We start from the raw sequence: 17,436 nt of genomic DNA, 5'->3' as shown, positions 1-17,436 counted from the left end.
GTAAAATCCTTTCACGAAGATCAAATAAATCCTAAGAAGGTCCACATCATCCTAGTTTGAGTGACACTAATAGCCTTTGAATCATGGAGAAATCTTATGAGAGGGGAATCAAGGGATAAATATATTTGTACTCATAATCTTTATGAATAAAATCATTCTTTTTTATTTATTCTGTGATTGCAATATTTTTTTTGTATTTGGAAAAAAATAGTGCAAATAAATTTGCACGCCTAGTGTGACCTAATTTATTCTTCATCTCCTCTCTCACAAATAAAATGCAAATATGAAGCCACAAACTGCAAAAATTGAAGCTCCATTTTTATGGGTACTTCAAGTATCATCTTTGAGTTTCTCAAGTTTACACTCTGACAAGCCTTGAAGTAGTGGGAATTTATAGATATCAAAATTTTGTGGAACTCTATGAGATAGGTCACTTCCTCAAGAAAAAGGTGACAGCTTGTAAAGTCACGATTAGTGGGAACATCCTCCCGAACGAGCTTAACACACTTGTAGCTTAGGAAAGGTTTAAATTGTGTTTCAATATCATTATTGTCAATGTACACAAAGCATTCTCATTCAAATTACCAAAATTCTAGTATTAAATGTCTCAACATTTAATAGGTTGCCTAAATATGTTAATATAGAAAAAAAGATTATTATTATTATTAATAGAAGAACAAGTTTTCTTTTTTGTCCTATATTTTACATAGGCTATGTGTCATGAACTTAGAGTCTCTCTAATGTTCCGTGCGACACCTGACAACTTATTCACGAATCTTTCACAGTCTTGTAAGCTCAAGTAAGCCTTTACAAACTAAGATTGCTAAGAGAATGCAAGAAAGACTAGGAAAGCTTTGGAAGAAGGCTTTGTATTACTTTGTGGAATGCTTTACACTTAGTTGGATCAGTTTGCAAATGAGAGGCCCTCTATTTATACTACCTCCAAGGACTGAAGTGTAAATACTATTTACTTTACAAGTTCTTACAATATTTACACTTTAGTTCTATTCTAGAATTCTCTACAAGTTTTGAGGAATTTTAAAGACTTCTTGAAAATATCCAGGGAGTTCTAAAGGATTCTACTAACCTCTCCACAACTCTAGATTCTTCTCCCTTATCCCGATGCCAAATTTGAACAGTGAAGTGGCGGGACATGACACTCTCCCCCACTTGTTGATGCAATGAGTGTGGCGCATTGCTGCAAGAACTCCTGAATTCAGTCCTTAAACTACCATAAATCTTCATATCTCTCTCATATGGCCTCCTTAGAAGATTGTACCTTCCAATGTACAAGGAAGATGGCACTTACTTGCTGTCCTCACTTCCTTCTTGCTTGATAGTTTATGATAGACTCGATTTTTCGATCATGCGAGGCGGTGATAGTTATGGTTCCCCATTTTGACTAGTTCTGGCTAGGATCATCTTTGTCCTCATGGTATGACTTGAAGATGTGCATGAAAGACTAGATGGATCTTGAAGTGTGGAGGTAACTCCACTTTGTAGGAGATCTTGCCTACCTTAGCAATGATGTTGAACAGGACCTCATATTTTCGCAATAAGTTCTGATGTACGACCCTTAGTGCTTTAAACTATCTTGGGTTGAACTTTACCAAGACCATGTCTCCAACTTGGTAATCCGTGGGACGTCGATTGCGGTCAGCAAATTTCTTCATCCTTTTGATTGAGTTGTTTCTCCCATCCTTCGGAAAGATGGTAGGGTCCCAAACTCTTTCCATGAAAAGCAGCAGGTAACAAATATGGAGTTTAGGGTTATTGGCTAGTCGCCAACTCAAATGGTGTGCCCGGTGGACTCACTAAATTGCAAGTTGTAAGAAAATTTCTCTATGTCTAGGAGTCTGCCCAATCTTTCGAGTCCGCACTTACGTAGTTCCTTAGATAGCACTCTAGTAGGGAATTGACGTGCTCGGCTTACCCATCTGTTTGTGGGTGTAAACTTGTGGAGAAGTGAAGCTCCGTGCCAAGTATCTCAAACAACTCCAACCAAAAGTTCCCGGTTAAGCGACATTCTTGATTACTAATGATAGGTCTTGGCATCCCTCAATACTTATCCACGTTTTTGAAAAATAGCATGACTTCCTCCTTAGCAATGCAACCGGCTGTGGCGAGCATAAAAGTAGCATATTTTGAAAATATGTCCAGCATGACCATTATCGTTCCATACCCATCGAACTTGGGTAAGGAAGTGATAAAGTTCATGGTCACGCTCTCCCATGGGCGTCCTGTTACAGGTAGTGGCTCAAGTATCCCTCCCGGTTGCCTCTGCTCCACATTATCCTATTGACACACCAGACATGTCTATATGTAGCATTCTATGTAGTCCATATGTGTGGCCACTAATAGATTGCCTCAATCAACGCCCTCATTCGTCGCTTCCTTGGATGCCCAGCCACAGTGCGCCATGGCTCTCTTTGATGATTTGCCGCCTAATAGACCCAAACTTGGGCACATAGACCCTTGACCGGTAGTGAGTAGGAGATGGTCTTCCACCCAAAAACGTCCTGTCTTGCCTTGGGCGGCCAACTCCATGAGCTTATTTGCCTTTGGATCATATTGCATGCCATCCTTGATATCATCCTAGATGTCACAATGAGTTGTAGTGATGGAAGTGAACTCAGCCTTCCTACTTAGTGTGTTGGCCACTACATTGCCCCTTCCCGGCTTATACTCTAAGACGTAGTCAAATTCTGCTAGAAAGCCTTGCCACCTAGATTACTTTAAGGTGATCTTCTTTTGTTATCAGAATTAGCTAGTGGCCTCATTCTTGGTCTTAACCACGAACTTGGAGCCTAGTAAGTAGAGTCTCCACGTGCATAGGCAATGTAAGATGATTGTCATCTCTTTCTCCTGCATCGTATAGCGTCGTTCGGTCTTATTCAATTTGCGGCTCTCAAATGTTATTAGGTGTCTATTTTCCCCAAGAAGTGTACCTCGTGCTGGGCGAACTCGCATTTCTCCTACTTGATATAGAGTTGGTTATCCCGTAAGACTTGGAAAACCTTCTTCAAGTTCTCCACGTGCTCCTCCAAGGTGTTACTATAGATGACGATATCATCTAAGTATACTACTACAAACCGATCCAAGTAGAGAATAAAGACTTTGTTCATCAACGTGCAAAAGGTGGTTGGTGCGTTGGTTAAGCCGAAGGGCATCACCAACCACTCGTATGCTTTAAATCTCATAACGCACACCACTTATTGCTCATCCACTTCTGCAACACGAAGCTGGTAGTAACCTTTACTAAGATCCACCTTGGTGAAATACTTGTCCTGTCCAAGTATATCAAATCGGCAATAAGCGGGATATGGTACTTATTTTTTATGGTTACCTTATTAAGAGCCGGTAGTCGATGCAGTCTCTATGACGCATTTTTCTTCTTTTGAAACAAGACTGGCGCGCCATAAAGTGCTTTGGACAGGCGAATGTGACCGGCCTCAGGGAGCTCCTTCAGCTACTTCCTTAGCTCTTCTAACTCGGGTGGAGTCATGCGATAGGGTGCATGGGCGGGTGGATTGGTTCTAACCTCTAACTCGATCTTGTGATCTACCTTGGGCCTATGAGGTAAATTCTTTGGCATCTCGTCCGGCATCACATCTTTATTCTCTTTAAGAACCTTCTCAATAGCCGGTGGCAATGCCTCCTTGGCACCATTGTCTTTTCCCAAACTTGAAATGGTGGCTATGAACGTCGGCTCTCCTTTTTTAAGGCCCTTCACGATCCGCATAACCGATAATTGGGCATGTTCTTCCTTCTTTCGCACATTAACTACAGGTACCATGCATGAACCTTCTCGCTCCATGACCATGAGTTGTTGGAGGTAGGGATCGATCTTCGTATGACACTTTTGGAAGAATTCTTGCCCAAGACTAATATCAAATATATCTAAAGAAGCTACGATAAATTTAGTCTTACCTTGCCACTTACCCAACGTGATGCTTACTCCTTGGGCAACTCCACACATGGGAGTTGGGTGTGTATTGACCGTCTTGAGGCGGGTGTTGTTTGGATTGTAACTTAGCCGCAACCTTATTGTCGCATCTTGGTCGTAATGTTGGCTTCTGAACCGGAGTCTACCATGGCACGAGTTGGTCATCCATTAATGGAGATGTCTACATATTGCGTGTTATAGTCTTCCGGCTTCTCCGTCTGCTTGGCAATAGTCCTGCATAGCCCGACCATGGCTAGTTGCGTCATTCCCGCATCCTACCCTTTTTCTTGTGTGTCCTTCTCCTTAGACCCGTAGGATAGCACCAAGGTTCTTCATTTCTAGGGACCTGGCATAACCATACGGTCCACCACTTATGTAGCAACCATCTCCTTTTGTAGTCTGCACCTTTCTCTCCGTGTAGCTCTGGCGCCCGAACTGTTTGTCATTCGACTTGTAGGAGTTGTGTTGTTTAGACTGTGCCTGTTGTTCCTTACCTAGGGCACGATCTCCCCCACCTTTAGCATGACTAGTCCTTGCGTCCTTCACCTTTGCCTTATCATGCATGTCATGCTTGAAGTCAGTCTAGGTTCGGCTTATGTGATGGCCTTATCTATGGTTCTAACCTACCGTCATTCCAACTTCATCTTAGCCCAATTTTCAATCCATCCATGAAGTGGAACAACATTTCTTCGTTCGTCAAGTTAGGAATTTGAACTGTGAGAGCAATGAATTCCTTTATGTACGCCCAAATGCTGCTTAGTTTCTTCAATTCCATGAACTTACGTTTGGCCTCATAGATGACGTTGTTAGGGAAGAAAGCTTTGTATAACTCTTCTCGAAATTATGCCCAAGTGTTGATGGTGCACAACTCGTTCCCTATCTCAGTTTTCTTGTGCCTCCACCATAGCATGGCCATCTCCGAAAGATACAACACGACAATGTTGATCTTGTTTTCGTTGCTCTTTACCCGACTACACTTGAAAAAATTCTCCAAGTGCCATAAGAAGTTCTCCACCTCTTGGGCATCACGGACGCCTTTGAATATATGTGGCTTGGGAACCTCGACCCTGGTTTCCCTATCTCGGTCGGATAACGTAGATCCTTCAGCTTCAACGCCCTCCTTGAGTGCTTTCTTCTCAGATCTCATGGCTTCAATCATACTTAGCGCATCAATGATCCAATACTCCAAGAAAGTGATGGCCTTCTTCAGCTCGAACTCGGCACGCTGGCGGCCCTCTAACTCCTTGCGGATGTTGCTGTTTTCCTCAAGGGTGAAGTCCTCTAGAGTCTTGAACTTTCCATCAACCTCATTCAAACGTCGGCCTAATATCTCCACGGCCTGCCTCACCATTTCAACCCTTGCGACCCATTCCTCTCGGTGGTGTCGTCAATGGCCTCGTCACCATGCCCATTGTCACTTACTTCAATGGTCGAAGGTAGGTGACATGTTAGTGCCTCGCTTGGTGTAGGATCGAGTAACATTTCCTTACTACTCTTGTGGTGCTTCTTTCCTTTGTAGATCTTCCTTCCACTATTTAGCCTGATGTTGGTGGCGCTAGCAATGTTTACATCTCATTCGTTGGTCATTCCCTTAGTACAAACCTTTGCTCTGATACCATACTGTCAGAGACTTAGAGTCCCACTAATGTTTTGTGCAGCACCTGACAACTTAATCATGAATCTTTCACGGTATTATAAGCTCAAGTAAGACTTTTCAAACTAAGGCTTGAAAAGCATTGGAAGAAGGCTTTGTATTACTTTGTCGAATGCTTTACACTTGGTTGGACCATTTTGCCAATGAGAAGCCCTCTATTTATATTATCTCCTAAGGACCTAAGTGTAAATATTATTTACTTTACAATTCCCTACAATATTTACACTTTAGTCCTATTCTAGAATTTTCTACAAGTTCTAGGGAATTCTAAAGCATTCTTGAAAATATCTAGGGAGTTCTAGAGTGTTCTACTAACCTCTCCACAACTTTGGATTTTCTCCCTTATCCTGATGCCGAATCTAAACAGTGAAGTGGCNGTTTCTTCAATTCCATGAACTTACGTTTGGCCTCATAGATGACGTTGTTAGGGAAGAAAGCTTTGTATAACTCTTCTCGAAATTATGCCCAAGTGTTGATGGTGCACAACCCGTTCCCTATCTCAGTTTTCTTGTGCCTCCAGCATAGCATGGCCATCTCCGAAAGATACAACACGACAATGTTGATCTTGTTTTCGTTGCTCTTTACCCGACTACACTTGAAGTAATTCTCCAAGTGTCATAAGAAGTTCTCCACCTCTTGGGCATCACGGACGCCTTTGAATATATGTGGCTTGGGAACCTCGACCCTGGTTTCCCTATCTCGGTCGGATAACGTAGATCCTTCAGCTTCAACGCCCTCCTTGAGTGCTTTCTTCTCAGATCTCATGGCTTCAATCATACTTAGCGCATCAATGATCCAATACTCCAAGAAAGTGATGGCCTCCTTCAGCTCGAACTCGGCACGCTGGCTGCCCTCCAACTCCTTGCGGATGTTGTTGTTTTCCTCAAGGGTGAAGTCCTTTAGAGTCTTGAACTTTCCATCAACCTCATTCAAACGTCGGCCTAATATCTCCACTGCCTGCCTCACTATTTCAACCCTTGCGATCCATTCCTCTCGGTGGTGTCGTCAATGGCCTCATCACCATGCTCATTGTCACTTACTTCAATAGTCGAAGGTGGGTGACATGTTAGCGCCTCGTTTGGTGTAGGGTCGAGTAACATTTCCTTACTACTCTTGTGGTGCTTCTTTCCTTTGCAGATCTTCCTTCCACCATTCAGCCTGATGTTGGTGGCGCTAGCAATGTTTACATCTCCTTCGTTGGTAATTCCCTTAGTACAAACCTTTGCTCTGATACCACACTGTCAGAGACTTAGAGTCCCACTAATGTTTTGTGCAGCACCTGACAACTTACTCATGAATCTTTCACGGTATTGTAAGCTCAAGTAAGACTTTTCAAACTAAGGCCGCTAAGAGAATGCAAGAAAGACTTGAAAAGCATTGGAAGAAGGCTTTGTATTACTTTATCGAATGTTTTACACTTGGTTGGACCATTTTGCCAATGAGAAGCCCTCTATTTATATTATCTCCTAAGGACTTAAGTGTAAATATTATTTACTTTACAATTCCCTACAATATTTACACTTAAGTCCTATTCTAGAATTTTCTACAAGTTCTAGGGAATTCTAAAGCATTCTTGAAAATATCTAGGGAGTTCTAGAGTGTTCTACTAACCTCTCCACAACTTTGGATTTTCTCCCTTATCCTGATGCCGAATCTGAATAGTGAAGTGGCGGGACATGACATTATGGATCATTGCGGTCCAAGCCAATCACACTTTGCATTAGGTCTCTAGACAATAATAACTCCTGCAACACACAATGCTAACAAGTTTCCTCTTATGTCCTATATTTTTACATAAGCTATGGATCACTAAGGTCCAAGCCAAGTGACACTTTCCATTAGGTATCTGGACAATAATAACTCCTGGACACCCACTATAACACCCAATGCTAAGTAATCCAATATTAAAGTAAGCAAAATTTAAGTGAATATCGAAGCTAGCATTATATTGATCATACTAGTATAAAAGGTTTACATCATAAGGCATTATGTGAAATTTATGATAAAGACATTTGCCAAACAAAAATTGATATAAACAACAATTACGTGTCAATTCTAAGCTAGTTGGGGTCAATTCTCTTGGTTTTTTGGATCAGGGTGAGAAGGAATGGATATATAGGTGACATGTATAAGTTATACTTCCAATCCCCGCACTACGGTAACCTAATAATTGAATTATGAAGACATAAAGAACTTCAGAGATTAGAGGTGCACCAAAATTTACTTAATACCTACCTAGAAAAGTAGGGTTCATGGAACATAATAAAAAGGCAATTCAATATATTCTTCACTAGAGGAAAATTCCTTTTGCATCAGAAATATAATTTTTTTAGCATACAATCAAAACATTACCTGGTCGACGAGGAAGTGAGTTGAGAACCACGAGGTATCAAGTACAATTTTCAGTGGTGGAAAAAATCTAGGTGATTTCTTCTGTTTATGCCTTGAAGGATAGACTTACCTAGTACCACGATCAAGCAAGCAAGATATATGGTTCAGAAATAGAAAGGAAGAGGGAGAGATACTTGAGGTAATTCTAGATGCAAGAACAATAAAGTGAACCACAATAAAGCAAACAAAATATACTATTAAGAAACACAAAGAAAGACGGTAAGATTTAGAAGAAAAAAAGGACGATCTATCAAATAAAAGGCATTTAATTACTAGAGTAAAATATAAAGGTGAAAAGAAATTGAACTCATAAAAGTGAAGACTTGCCCAAGTAATCAAGAGGGTTCAATTGGACAGTTGTAAGGGTTTCCCCAAATTCACGAAGTAGCCTAAACATCAAATGTTCATTCAAAAACCAACCCCTAAAACAAACCCTAGTTTCTGCTATTTATAATAGTAGATAAACTAACTTAAGTTAGTTAAAATAATACCCTTGAGCTAAAACGAAGGAAAGTCTAGCCTATTAATTATTTAATATCTGTTCACCTCTTGCTTAAATTTTCATTTTAATATATTTTAAATCTTTCATGCTTCTTTCATTAATCTTCTAAGGTATCCAAATTACTTCGAATCGACTTGATGGTCTTCATATCTATGATGACTAATCCATATCACATCATGATATGTATAGAACACCACTACATGAATATAATCTTAAATAATTTAAGTTTTAATCTCAAATCACTAAATATATATTAGTAATGTGTAATGACTACATGTGTGATTTGGAATAAAGTAATTAACATCTTCTAGGTAAGAAACTGAAGAGTTTCCTTTGATTCTCCCCATAAATGGCTTTTCCCTTTTAGCCAATTTTTAAACTCAAAAGAAAATTTCAAAATTCTAGAATAATTTTTTCCAACAAAACTCAAAAGAAAATTTCAAAATTCTAGAATAATTTTTTCCAACAAAAAATTACTTCACATGGATAAACAACAAAGAGTTAGAACAGTGATGAATAAAAGAAGGGAAAAGATAGGAGTTACACATTACCTTGGTTGAGTGACACATCTTGTATGAGAAGAAGAGAGATGAGAACGTTGGAATAGGGATCTGGTACAACCCATAAGAGGAGTAGAGTAACATTCAGCCGTGAGCAAGGAGGCATCATAGTAAGAAGAAATGAAAGTGATCTCAAGAGAAAGTTGAAGTTAGCTTTTATAGATAGGGTTAATGAAAGTGGGCTTTACCCTAATCAGATTAGAAATAGGTTGTTCTGATTGTTTTATTTTGGGCTTGGGCCAAAACTTTATTTTCATTTTTTGATAATTAATAAAATGGCCTATACGACCAAAAACAATTCTTAAAAATAGGGTTTTCAGGGTAATTTAGGAAGTATCGGAATATCAAATATGGTAAAGAAATGTCAATCATGTAATATTTTCAAAACAGTTAAAATATGAAATTGCCAAGATTTTCGTGAGTTCCTCATATAGAAAATACCTTCATCCCCCTTCACAACTACTTACATTCGGATTGTGTAGGAATATAAGAAATCAAAATTCCATCTATTGTAGATAATGATACTATGAGAGATTTATTGATCACCAAAGATGAAGTAATCCTGAAGAGTTTTCTAGCTCCTCCAAAACTTTGAGAACAATATGAAACGAATTTGTTGATTCTCTCAATGAACTCCCAATATGCACAATGACCAAGGATGATTTACTCTTTAGATATCAAACTCTAATACACCGTAATCAAGAAAATGTAAAGAAATTATGTCCCCCTAACCATTAGACTTATATAGTAGAGGAATCTGGTAAACATTGAAACCGTGATCATGTTCAAGTACTTGTGTCACAGACTTAAAGGTAGAAAATCCTACCTTTGGTTTCAATCACCTTGCAAGAAGAATGTGCAAACAAGTAAAAGTAGATGAGGATAATAGATGAATGTCAGGTCTCCAACTTGTCAACTATACCTTCAACCTTCTTTTGTAGCTACGAAAAGGAATTACGCACATCAAATTAGGAGGGCACAATATTATCATCTCGAGAAAAATGGTCCACATTCTCTTTCATCATTAGCTAAAGGGAATATGAAGAATTCTTACCTTAACTACACTTCCGTATTCAATATTGGCGTATCTTACTTTCTATAAGCAAGAATATTTAAGTAAGAAAATTGTATTGCAAGTGAAGGGAAGTGAGTCTTTAATAGAGATGAAGTAAATTTCAAAGAATTTACTATTTTGTATGGTCATAGTGATTTCACAATATCGTTATAACAATAAATATTGAAAAGTGCAAAGAAATATAGGTGAGATGCTTCCTCATAAATATACGAACAACATATTGGGATAACTCGAAAAATAAAAACATTTCAATTAATTGAGGACAAAGAATGGGGGCAAAAAGGAAGAATTCCTAGATTAGCACAATGGATTATAGGAATGGTAATTAAGAGTTCTTTAAGTTACAACCTTACTAGAAAGGTCAAGAAAGAGAAATGTTAACTAACCTTAAAAATACATTTAAGAAAATATTAATGGATAAACTAGCATTCCAAATTTCTATTGTAGTGTCCTTCACGACTTTCTTTCTCATAGCTACCACTTCTACTAGTTCATCACTCGTTATCCCATAATTGGTTAATTCATCACAAAGTTGCTTAGCTAAAATGCCAAACTTCACTGTGTTTAACCCTTTCGAAAAGAGAGATTTCAACCCGTAGAACCAAGCTATTCATTATTAGTAAAGAAAAAACATACCACTGAGATGGGCTGGAAAAGTTCTACACACACAGTAATATATCGTTGAGTTTTCAAGAGCGTAGTTTTAGTTTAATAGCAAGAGAATGATGAAATTACAAAGTATAAATGGACAGAGCTCAACAATACTAGTAGGGAGTGTATCAGTTCCACTTCCTTCAGAACTATCCCAAATATATCAAGAGATAAATCAAACAATATGATATTGTCGTTAATGCTGAAAATATTATGGTTATTCATCCAGGTTTGTGGACAAATTTTTGACGATCACCATGACTTTTTGTAAGGCAATTTGTCAAGGATTTTTTTAACATCACCATAACTTGATGTTAATGAAGTCTTGCCCAATATCAATTTTTAGTAGTGAAAAACATATTCATCTTACAGTTGAATCTAGGAGGTAGGATGTACACATATCTTATCCCTATCTTTGCGGGATAAAGAGTTTTTTTCTAATTGGTCCACAATTCAAAAGATGGGTTTATTCAGACCTCTTTGGAAGTTGGTTTTTCTAGTAGTGAACATTCGGTATAATCTCACAAGTGAATTTGAGGAGGGTAAGAATTAAGATGTACACATATTTTAGCCATATCTTTGTGTGATAAAAATATTATTTCTAATAGACCCACGATTCAAAAGAAAAGTTCATAACATGGTTGTAAGGAAAAAAATATGACAATAAAATAGCAATAGAGAAAACAAATTTAGGTTTATGCGTAGATATTCTTCAATTGATTAGATAGTATAGTTTTTGTTAAAAAAAAAAATTAAAAAAATTTACAGGATGATATATATTAATATGGGAAAGTCAAGTAGTTTTGTTGGTGAAACTACAAAATTACAATTGAAAATAAAATAAAGAAAATAAATTTCCAGGTTGCGACATGAATGTATATCTTGCTCTTTTTAAGGAGATTTAAGCCCATGGCAACAAGTCTTTTCACCAGTCCAACAATAATCTTCTTAAACTTTTCCTCTCCGGACAACATACCTCAATCTCAAAGTACAAGCCAACAAATATGAGACAAAAACTGAATCAAAGCTTCATAAAAAGAACATCTCCCTTCAACTAATAAGAACTTTTTTTTACTCACTTTTATGCACTCTATATTTTCTTATACACCGAAAAAAGTAAGATCATCATTATTTGTAGTGGAGACATTCTTTCTTGCCATGAATAGGAAGATTATGGAGTAGTAAATTGGATAGACAAATGACCTAGAGGTTACATGAGTTTCAAGACATAAAAAGATAGAATAATGAGTGAAATAGTAGAGTTCAATGAGAAGTTATTGCCAATATGGCTGACCACATTCAGTCACTAAATAAATGGCAATTACTCCAACGTTGTGCTAACAAAGTAAAACCATCACTATTTATAGGGGAGACATTCTTCCTTGCAATAAGAAGATTATGGGGTAGTAAATTTTGTAGATAATTAATGACCTAGAGGTTACATGAGTTAGAAGACATAGAAAGATAGAAAGATAGAATAATGAGTGAAATAATGGAGTTTCAATGAGAAGTTGTGGCCAATATGGCTGACCATATTTAGTCACTAAACATAAGGCAATTACTCTCAAAGTTCATCACTATTTGATGTTTTATTTGGTTTTCTTCACTTATTTTGATATCAGTTCAAAATTAAGTTATTTTAAATACAAGACATTTGAAATTAAATTTGAAATCAAATCAAAACGACATACAAAGAAAATAAAATCAATAGAAAAACAGTGAATGAAGGTAAAAATTAGAAGTTTCGGTACAAGGTAAAAAAGGTGTATTAACTTAATTTAAACACAAGATAAAGAAAATAAGAATATGTTTTAATATTTTTTTAAAAAAAAATGAAAAAATATATTTACACACGTGGAAGGCGAGTGTGTACAAACACAACTTACTTATGTGGTTGAACGTGCCACGTCAGCACAAAAGGTGCACAAAAATATGAAAAAATGAGTTCGGGGGGGGGGGGTAATAAGAGGACCCTAGTTAAGTTTAGGTGTGTCTTTGAGATTTTGGTCATATTCTAGGGGGTACTTGTGCTTTATCCATTACAAAACATAAAAAGATAAAATAATGAGTGATATAATAGAGTTTCAATGAGAAGTTATGGCCATGACTGATCAGGTTCTGTCACTAAATAAAAGACAACTACTCCCAACGTTCTACTAACGTTTTTCTAGGAAGAGTGGGCAATAGAGGATGATAGGATAGGAGACAATTTAAAAATAAAATAATATTAAAATGCTCAAATATACTAACAATTTTATGAATATTTTTTTTTTTCTGAAAAAACAAAACAAAAGAGGTTGATGCAAATCACATACCAAACAATTGTTCACATCATCAACCGAATTATGTTAATTCAATTATGAGACATTTTTTGTTGTTCAAACCATAAAATCCTGAGAAAAAAAGGCATATGATAAGGTTAGGCGATTAATTATAGTCTCCAATCTACATTGATAATAAACTATGAAATATTACCAGAACTACAAAACAAAAGAAATTTAATACAGCTAAAAAACATCTATAAATTTGACCACCTTCTAGTAAGCTTCACTCATTATTTCCAAAATATTTTTATTTTTTCTTTGTCATTCTTCTTTGTTTCCCTTTGCAATCATTATCCTGATCGTTCTTGAATTCGCAAGCCTTATTTCTCACTCTCGTACTCCTCCTCACCAACGACTCACCTTCTGGAACTTTGTTATGTGCATAATATGCCCTGTTCTCCAATTTTTGTTTGGCCAACATTGGTTTGCCTGCTGCTGCTAATCCACACACAATTTTGCGATATAATTAGGGTTTCTCACAATAATGGCTCTGAGTTCAGGCGCAACAAAATATTGAAGAGTTTCATTCGGGTAATAAACAATGACGTTGCTGAAAATCAATAAAATATCTTTAAAGAAATTGGCATTTTCCAAGTTTGAAAAACCTATCTTGTTCTAACATGTTTTGAATAATGTAGAAATCCATATGCTGCACTAATAACGAATATACAATCCATGTTTTATGATCCTTATACTGTAAATTTGACCTCACAATAATGAGTTTAAAAAGAAAAAAAAGACTTTTGGTATTAAACATGTCAGATACTCCTTTCTTTCCGATTTTATGTAACGCCATTTTACTATCAATCTATTAAAAAAATATGACATATGTTTATATTTGAAAATAATCAAGCTATACATTTTTTATTTTATCATTAGTGAGAAGTTTTATAGTCACACAATTATTACAACGTATCTAAGACCACAAGTTTTAAAATTCTTTGTTCCATGTAGAGTCAAAGTAAACATGTCTTTATAGATAAAAAGATATGAGGTTCAAACTTCATCATGTTTCAATTAAGAAAATACTTTTTTTTTATAATAGATTAAAGAGGAAAGAACGTCACATGAAATAGAAGAAAGAAAGCATTCTTTTTAATTGTCTAAGTTTTAGATTATAATTAAAGTACAAATATAAGTATAAGAAACCACAACATATATATAGATTAGCAATGTATTTACCTTTCTGAGAAGTTGAGATTCTAAAAGATAATAATGCTTGTGAGATCTCACCACATCAAGAATTTTTATGAAATCTTGATTAATATCATTAGGATTTATCATCTCTTTTTTTCTTCATTTAACTTTATTCTTTCTTCAGCTTCTTATTTGAAAAAATTCAGAATTTTTTTCCTACATAAACATAGCATAATTAAAGATATCAATAATCATATTACCTTTTTGCTGTCAATTTATAATAAAAACAATGTGGATATATAATTTCACTCTCATATTGCTATTAGTGAAATTTATAAACACTTGATAGAAATGAAGGATAAAATATGCATTCGAAGAGAGATTATAAATAATCTTACAGACTCTTGGAGAAATAAAGATCGTAACATACAAAGAATTGCTAGTTGGAGAATCTTAGTAGTTATGTTGGTTGACTAGCTGAATTTTCAATTTATTGGTGAGGGTTTGACCCTACCTTGTAACCCCCTCCTCCATTTTCTCTTTCTCTAACTCCAATTTTATTTTATTTTATTTTTTTAAAATAAAGAAGAATTTCGAGTTTGGAAAGTCACCAAAAATAATATAAAGTTTTTTCTCTTGGGAGAATTAAGCAATTTGACTTATCAAAATTTTTTTTTTCCTTTTTAGGTTTTTTAAGTGTACCAAAAAAATAGATTTACAACATAAATTTGGATAATAAATGTAGCCAAAATTAATGAATAATTATTTGGGGCCAATTATCAAAGCTAACAATCAATTAGTGATTTTATAAGAAAAACATGAATTAGCTATGAAATTTGTTATTAAAAAATATATAGTTAATGGTATTGTTTAACAATTTTTCCCTAAATATTTTAACAATGGAGTTTTGATATTTAGTGATAGTGGTTTTTTTTTTCTGGTAATAGTAAAATGGAATCAAGAACATTTTATTTGAAAAATAAAAATAAAAAATTAGTGTATATTGTACCAATTAGTGATACTTTATTTGTGCTCCAACACCTAAACTTTAGAAAAGATAATATATCTTTGGATATATTTTGTATCTCCTAAGAAATTTTGTTTTTATAAAAACCATCATATAAATGTGGATCAAACAAAACATTAGTGAAAACTCATAATTCTTCAAACATCATAAGTAAAGAATAATTAAAAAGGAAAAAAAGAGGGATTTATGAAAAAGATGGAGTATCCCTTAGTTTGACTTGCTCTGACCAATAATCTCAATAAGTCTTTGTAAGTTTATCTGTCATCAACATATGAATGCACTCACATCATCTTCTTCTTCAGTAATGTCTGATATAGACACTTAAAACGCCTTTTTAAACTTTCGTACTCGACCTGACATTCTACATACGAAAATTGAAGAATACATCGATGTCCATCAGGAATGAAATTTGAGAATCTGACAGTCATCATTTTCCAATTTTCTAATCCATGGTGTCGCACGGAACTTGCCAACACCATATCTTCTATAACTTTCTCCATTTTTAAGGAAAAGTTTTGTGTGTTTTTTTTAGAGGAACTAACACTTGGTGAATTATGATCCAATTTTTTTCTTCTTAAAATAGGCATACCTCGCGTTAATGGGTGGTTATTAGATTTGGTAAAAACTTTATTTTAGTCAAATATAGGTTGAATGAATCAAGACCAGCTAATGCGAATGTGACAAAAAGAAATAAGTGCTTTTTTTTCATTGTCATCTTCTCATAAAAATCGTGATATATAAATTGTATTTAGTTTTCTTAAAATAACATATTTTTTTTACGATATTAGTGTTTTAAATTGTTCATTCTTTTTTTCAAGTTGAATTTGAAATTTTACTCACTTTTTTTTAAAAGAACTTTTCAATTTTATAAAATTGGAAATGAAGCAACGGTTTACAAAACACTATTGATGGCAGCTTCCCGCTCTAAGTTTGTAGAAATCTCTATTGATTTACCTGACTCACCAAACTCATAGTAGGACTAGAAACAAACATATACTGACAAGTATCCGAATATATTGAATGGTTATCATAACCTGAAAACCTCTAATAGCAATCCTAATAAGTTTTGACCCGAGTTGTAGAAGCCTTGTCTAGAATAATCTCCCTCAGACGCTTGAATAGCTGCATGAACATGTGCACTAAACTGAGGATGAAAACCCCTCCTTAATGATCCCCTACCTCGAGATGAGGTACCACTAAAATAACAAGAAGTGCAAGACCTCTTGTCCGTCAAATCCCTAAATTCCTTGCGGCAAATAAGCTCAACCTTCATGGCCACCTCAATTACTCTTTGAAAAGAAGCTCTAGACAAGGTTGTCTAATAAGTTACTACATGGATATGATAAGTCAAACTTCTCATGCATTAACAAATTCTTGGTCCTATCTGGCAAACTCACCAAAGCATAGTGAAACAAGGCATGAAATTTTGTCCCAAAATCGATCTGAAATACCATCTTAAGGCAAGTGCTCAAACTAACTCCACTTCTCCTTTTGCAAGTTACAGGGAATGAACCTGTTAGTCTAGTATCGACATCAGACCGCCACCACTTCTTAAATAGGCCACACATGTGAAAAAAAGTGTAATCCACTCTGTGGAACTCCACCAACACCACATTTTGTAACATCTCATGACAACTCACAAGAAAGTCATAACTGTTCTCTCCTTGTCCAATGTGAAACTGAAGTAGATCTATTTTCTAAAACATCTCAAAACCGCTTATGCTCCTCATTAGGCAACATATCTGGGCATAAATCATACACCAACACCCGACGAAGGCATAAAATCACATCTAAAAGTTGTTGTTGCGGCTGGATCCTAAAAATTTTGGTTTGGGTGTTGATCACGAATCTATTTTTCTTTCCTGGTTTAAGAATAGTCCAAAGTACCGGGTAACCTATCAGTCTAAGTGATACCCTTAAGCAAGTTAAATACTCAAACCAAAGTGTCACTATTAAAAAATAGTAAAAAAAGACCTAAAAAGCAGATCGCCTAAAAAAGACCTCATGAGGTCTTTATTCCACAAAACATTTTTTAACTTATTTTTTTTTAAAGAAAGAGACCTCATGATGTCATTCTCTGCCAAATAATAATAGCGACTTGAAGGAAATTGGATTGGGTCACTCATGTGGGTCAATTCGGATCCATGTGAGAAGAATATATATATATAT

This window comes from Solanum stenotomum, chromosome 1, assembly GCF_019186545.1.
Source record: "Solanum stenotomum isolate F172 chromosome 1, ASM1918654v1, whole genome shotgun sequence".
Taxonomy (NCBI): domain Eukaryota; kingdom Viridiplantae; phylum Streptophyta; class Magnoliopsida; order Solanales; family Solanaceae; genus Solanum; species Solanum stenotomum.
This window is presented reverse-complemented; position numbering follows the sequence as displayed.